Source organism: Salvia miltiorrhiza, chromosome 5, assembly GCF_028751815.1.
Source record: "Salvia miltiorrhiza cultivar Shanhuang (shh) chromosome 5, IMPLAD_Smil_shh, whole genome shotgun sequence".
In the NCBI taxonomy this organism is placed as follows: domain Eukaryota; kingdom Viridiplantae; phylum Streptophyta; class Magnoliopsida; order Lamiales; family Lamiaceae; genus Salvia; species Salvia miltiorrhiza.
In genome coordinates this window covers 54,831,098-54,837,115 of record NC_080391.1, presented here as the reverse complement: position 1 = coordinate 54,837,115, position 6,018 = coordinate 54,831,098, and the positions used below count along the sequence as shown (strand labels likewise).

At 47.3% G+C, this 6,018-nt stretch overlaps 1 long non-coding RNA gene across 1 annotated transcript; it reads left to right on the top strand.

Moving 5' to 3' along the window:
* LOC131025159 (uncharacterized) lies at positions 1 to 544 on the top strand. The gene is made up of 2 exons (XR_009102097.1): positions 1 to 272; positions 357 to 544. It is a non-coding gene; the product is annotated as an uncharacterized LOC131025159 (long non-coding RNA).
* The last annotated feature ends 5,474 nt before the right edge of the window (positions 545 to 6,018 follow it).

The following is a 6,018-nucleotide window of genomic DNA, read 5'->3' as shown; positions in this document are numbered from 1 at the left end:
GCCAAAATTTGACATTTTATCATGGTGGAAAACAAATGAATCTAAATATCCCGTTCTCTCCCAAGTGGCTCGTGATGTTTTGGCAGTACCCGTCTCAACTGTAGCATCAGAGGCAGCATTTAGCACTGGAGGACGAGTACTTGACCCTTTTAGGAGTTCGTTAAGTCCTAAAGTTGTGGAGGTTCTCATTTGTGGTCAAGATTGGCTTCGCAATTCTCCTACCGCAGTTGATGTTGAGGAACTTTATGAAGATGTCCAAAAAATTGAACAAGGTATATCAAAATTTAAACTACATTTTTTATATGCTTTCAATTTTATGATATACAACTAATTTGTATTATTGTTAATTTTTGTAGGCATGCAAAATTTGGTAGTGCAAGCTCCAACAAATTAATCAATCTCCATTATTTGTTGGGACTTGAAAGCTATTGAAGATGATTAGACGAATGTTTATTGATTTTGAGTTTTGTGGTTTTGTGAACATTGAAATTATGGACTCTTTCCTTTATCATTTGATGCTAATTTGTTGTTGATTTGATGGATATTTAGAAACTCTTTAGTTTGTTGGCTATGGATGTTCTAGTATTTATTTTGGTGAGTGTGATGAATGGATTCAATACTTATGCAAATTTTAATTATTAGGTTGTTATATATACATGTATGTTCTTGAAATGATTAAATGAATGATGGATAATGATAAAATATGTAAAAAAAAAAAATTGAGCATATTTTTTTAATTTTACTATTTTTTCGGATTTTTCGGTTTTGTTTCAGAATTTTTGGTTTTTCGGTTTTTTCGGGTTTTTTCGGGTTAATTCAGTTTTTCGGTTCGGTTCGGTTTTGATTAAAAAAATTTCGGTTAATTCGGTTCGGGTTGTTCGGTTAATTCGGTTTGGTTCGGTTTTTTTTCCTAACCGATAAAAAAATATGGTTTGGTTTGGTTTTACCAAAAACCGAACCATATAACCGAACGCTCACCCCTACTTGTCCCGGATCCCTCTGCTGCTGCTGCCTCCCAGCCCTCTGATACTGCTCCAGGCTCCTCCGTTCCTCCTCCCTGATGGCCCTAATCTCCCTATTTGACTTGATGGATATTTTTGTAACTTTTTAATTTGTAAAAACTTAGTACCTATTTTTGGCTTTTGATGTATAGTCTGCCTCTTTGGCATTTGTAAATGAAATTTCTTCACCGCTTGTTTCGTTTTTAGATTTCTGTTCTGGTCCTGCTTTCTTTCGCTTTATGTCATTTTGATGTTGAGCTTGCATTCCCGGATCTCCCATTATGATGTATGTTTTTGTAAAGTATGGTATGATTTCTATTTTTGTTGAAGTCTTTGTGATCCCTCTGCTGGGAACGTCTTTGGATTGACCCGCTGTGTTTACTCCAAGCGTTTCTCTGATCTTCCTCTCTGGGATTTTTCTGACTCCTGTTTTGAGGATTTCGCTGACTCCTCTGGTGAGGATTTCGCTGACTCCTCTAGCAAGGATTTCGCTGAATCCTCTGCCAAGGATTTCGCTGACTCCTCTGGCGAGGATTTCGCTGCTGCTTCCCATCCAAACATTCCTTTGCTGCTTCCCCTCCAAGCATTCCTTTGCAGCTTCCCATCCAAGCATTCCTTTGCTGCTTCCCATCCAAGCATTCCTTTGCTGCTTCCCATCCAAGCTTGAACACTCTGCGCGGAGCATGGAGGACCCGGAGGGTGCAACCAACTTTCGCGGCTTACGATTAAATAGTAACCCTCTGCGCGGAGCATGGAAGACCCGGGGGGTGCAACCAACTTTCGCGGCTTACGATTAAATGGTAACCCTCTGCGCGGAGCATGGAGGGCCCGGATGGCGCAACCAACTTTCGCGGCTTACGATTAAATAGTAACTCTCTGCGCGGAGCATGGAGGACCCGGGGGGTGCAACCAACTTTCGCGGCTTACGATTAAACGGTAACCCTCTGCGCGGAGCATGGAGGGCCCGGATGGCGCAACCAACTTTCGCGGCTTACGATTAAATAGTAACCCTCTGCGCGGAGCATGGAGGACCCGGGGGGTGCAACCAACTTTCGCCGCTTACTATTAAATAGTAACCCTCTGCGCGGAGCATGGAGGGCCCGGATGGCGCAACCAACTTTCGCGGCTTACGATTAAATAGTAACCCTCTGCGCGGAGCATGGAGGACCCGGGGGGTGCAACCAACTTTCGCGGCTTACGATTAAATAGTAACCCTCTGGGCGGAGCATGAAGGGCCCGGATGGCGCAACCAACTTTCGCGGCTTACGATTAAATAGTAACCCTCTGCGCGGAGCATGGAGGGCCCGGGTGGCGCAACCAACTTTCGCAGCTTACGATTAAATAGTAACCCTCTGCGCGGAGCATGGAGGGCCCGGATAGCGCAACCAACTTTCGCGGCTTACGATTAAATAGTAACCCTCTGCGCGGAGCATGGAAGGCCCGGATAGCGCAACCAACTTTCACGGCTTACGATTAAATAGTAACCCTCTGCGCGGAGCATGGATGGCCCGGATGGCGCCACCAACTTTGGCAGCTTACGATTAAGAGAACACCCTGCACGGAGCATGGAAGACCCGGATGACACAACCAACTTTCGTGGCTTACGGTTAAGAGAACACCCTGCGCGGAGCATGGAGGGCCCGGATGGCACAACCAACTTTCGTGGCTTACGGTTAAGAGAACACCCTGCACGGAGCATGGAGGGCCCGGATGGCACAACCAACTTTCGTGGCTTACGGTTAAGTAGTAACCTCTGCGCGGAGCATGGAGGGCCTGGATGGCGCAACCAACTTTCGCGGCTTACGATTAAATGCAACCCTCTGCTCTGCTGGCCGCATGATCCCTCTGCTCTGGTGGCAGCATGATCCCTCTGCTCTGTTGGCAACATGATCCCTCTGCTCTGGTGGCAGCATGATTCCTCTGCTCTGTTGGCAGCATGATCCCTCTGCTTTTCCCTTGACTTGCTGAGAAGTAATTTTGAATTTGTAAATTGGGGACTACGGGTATACACCCTACTCCCCCCTCTGGTGACATGTGCAATGTCTCTGCATGAACATGTTAAGTAAAATATGCAATTTGAAAAAACGATAATGAAAAATAAACGAGACAACACTAGGGAATTCCCTAGAACCACGTATCCAATTTTATTGATATCATGGCCCCGAACCTCGTTAAAACCCCTGTGGGGAAAAAGAGTATTCGGTCTATAATTTCATCATTCCTGCTCTTGTCGCTGGTCCCGGTTATTTCTCTGATCCCGATGATCTCTCTGATCCCTATGATCCCTCTGATCATTTCCCTGGTTCCGCCTCTGGCCCTCGTTTCCTCTGTCGATGAATTGATCGAGGTTTCCCTGGCGCACCAGTAGTTCCAACTGGTGCTTAAGATGTCCACAAAATTTAGTATAATGTCCGTAGGTATTGTGATATTCGCATAGCTTGTTGTTGGGCCCCTCATGCGGCGGCCCATCCCGGTAAGTTCCTGGTGCCCGAAAGAATGGTTGGTTCTTTATCAAGTGGAAAATCTCCTCATGTGGCTTGTTCAGGGGCGTGTACTCAGTAAATCGCGTGACTTCATTCACCGTATGCTGGTGCCGGGGTGGCATCTCTCCCAGAGGTGGCAGTACCCTTGGAGGCAACCCTCTGAATGGTGCCCTATCCTGGTGTCTTGTATTTGACTCTGGCGCAGCTTCAGCTCTTCTGGCTTTGTGCTTGTCATTTTCCGCCTTCCGCGCCATCCTGGCGTCTTCCAATTGCAAATAGCCTGGCAATCTTCCCATAATGTCGTCGAAATCCCTGGCCGGTCTGATTTGTAGTTCGTCGAAGAATAAGCCCGATTTTAGTCCTCTGACATAAGCGCAATTCTTAATTTGCGACTCCGCCTCTGGCACCTCCAGGGCGGCTAGGTTGAATCTGGCAGTATACTCCCGCAGTGTTTTATTCTGGTCTTATTTGATATCCATCAGGGAAAGAGCTGACTTCCCTACTCTTCGCGAGCTCGCGAACTGCCTCAGAAAACGCACTTGTAATTCCTCAAACGAACGGATGGAATTTGGGGCAAGCGTCCCAAACCACAGCTGGGCGGGGCCAGTCAGCGTAGTGGAGAATATTCGGCACTTGATGCCCTCAGTGTACATGTGTAAAGTAACCAATCCCTCAAACCGATTGAGATGTACCTCCGGGTCAGTGGTACCGTCGTAGTCCAGGGAAATGGGTTTGTAGCTTCGCGGCAGGGTATCCGCTAGAATGTCATCTGAGAACGGACTGCGACTGTTGATGGGGAACCTTGACGTCTTAGCCCTCTTGTCCTCCTTATATCTCCCATGTTCCCGTCTTTCCTTCGGGGAGTCGTGAGCGTGGTGGCGTTTGTGACCCTTGTGCCCTGGCCTGCCAGAGGAATACTCCAGCTCTCGTCCCTCTGACCTCTCTGTATAGTGTGATTTCTCTGAACGACGAGACTTCTCTGCCCGATACGATTTCTCTGCCCCATGGGATTTCTCTGATCTCTGTGCTCTGTCGTCCCTCTGGGACTTCTCCCTTAGTGAGTTCTCTAGATTCTCGAGCTGGTGTTTCAGTTGCGACACTTGGTTTTTCAGTCGTGCATTCTCCCTCGGCCTTTCCTCCTCGAACACAAGCGAGACGGATTGACTATCAGACTCGTCAACCCCCCGACTCCCCTCTGGCATTCTCTCCAATTCTCTGTCAGCGGGGACCTTCTGCATTTCCCCAGGCATCACAGCCTGTTTGTTGGTTATCGGATTGTTTGCCTCCAGAGCAGCGGGGGGCGGGGCCTCAGTGCCCTGTGGATTGGTCGCTCCTACCAGAGGAGCTGCAGTGGGGATGGCGGACAGCCCGAAGTTGAGCGGTCCCCCACCAAATGTAGGGGCCAAGCCTGGCATATCGGAACCCGGGGTTATCAGAGCAGATCTCTGGGTGTGAACATTCAGCCCTGTCAGCGGGGTGGCTGGGATAGCTTGAAAGCCCGGCGGCGTGGTGAAGGCGGTGCTGCCCTGCATACCGTTGAACAATGAGGTCGGCACCTCAGTAGCGTGAGCAGCGGAGTCAAACTCCTTCTCCAAAGTGCGGTGAGCGTCTGAAGAACCCATGGTACCTACACATAAACGATGTGAGAAAAATCCAGATAACAAATGAATCGATCCTCCTTTGATGATCGAAATTCCCGAGATAAGAAATCCAGAACACCGGCGCGGAGGCCGTTAAAAATTCCCCCTCAGAATATCTCTATACACTGGGAAATAAACCCAGGGCATAGATTGAATTAAAATGATATGAACGACAGAGATTTTTCCCTCGAACTCGTATTAAGATCCAGCAGAAGAAACAAGTTATCAGCAGAGCCACATTAAGAAGAAACTCGAAGATGGATACAAACACAGTAACAACCAAGAGATTCGTTAGCGAAATGCGTTAGGCATGGTAGAAAATAAGGATTATACGGGGAAATACGAAAATCATGACCCATAATTATCACGATCATGCAGTAAAACAACCACGAAACCCAAAAACAACAGAATCAACACATCAACCCATCAGATTGCTAGTAGAACATGTTAGACATGGTATAAAACGAAGATTATCCGAGAAAACATGAAAAACGCCGATAATTATCACCCTTATGCGGAAAATAACCGTAAATCAACAGCGAAATACCCAGGACAACAAAAACAGAGTGTCAACCACCAATCCACCGATGTGATTCATTAGATCCGTAAGGAAAACACCAATTCTACGAAGGAACACTGCAACCGCACACAATTATCCCAACCATGCATGAAATAAACACAGATCTCCCAATTCGCGACCTCCGCCACCTTTCCCCATGCACAAAAAATACAATTAAACACAGATCTCAAAGATTTATAGGTAGATCGGCCCGGAGAACATGATTATGGACTCGGATTTACTTGGGTAACCAGATTATCAGCTAGATCGGTGCCTGCGCACGCAAATCCGACCGGAATTTCGGATCTGCATGCGCCGGCGAACAAAACTCACGT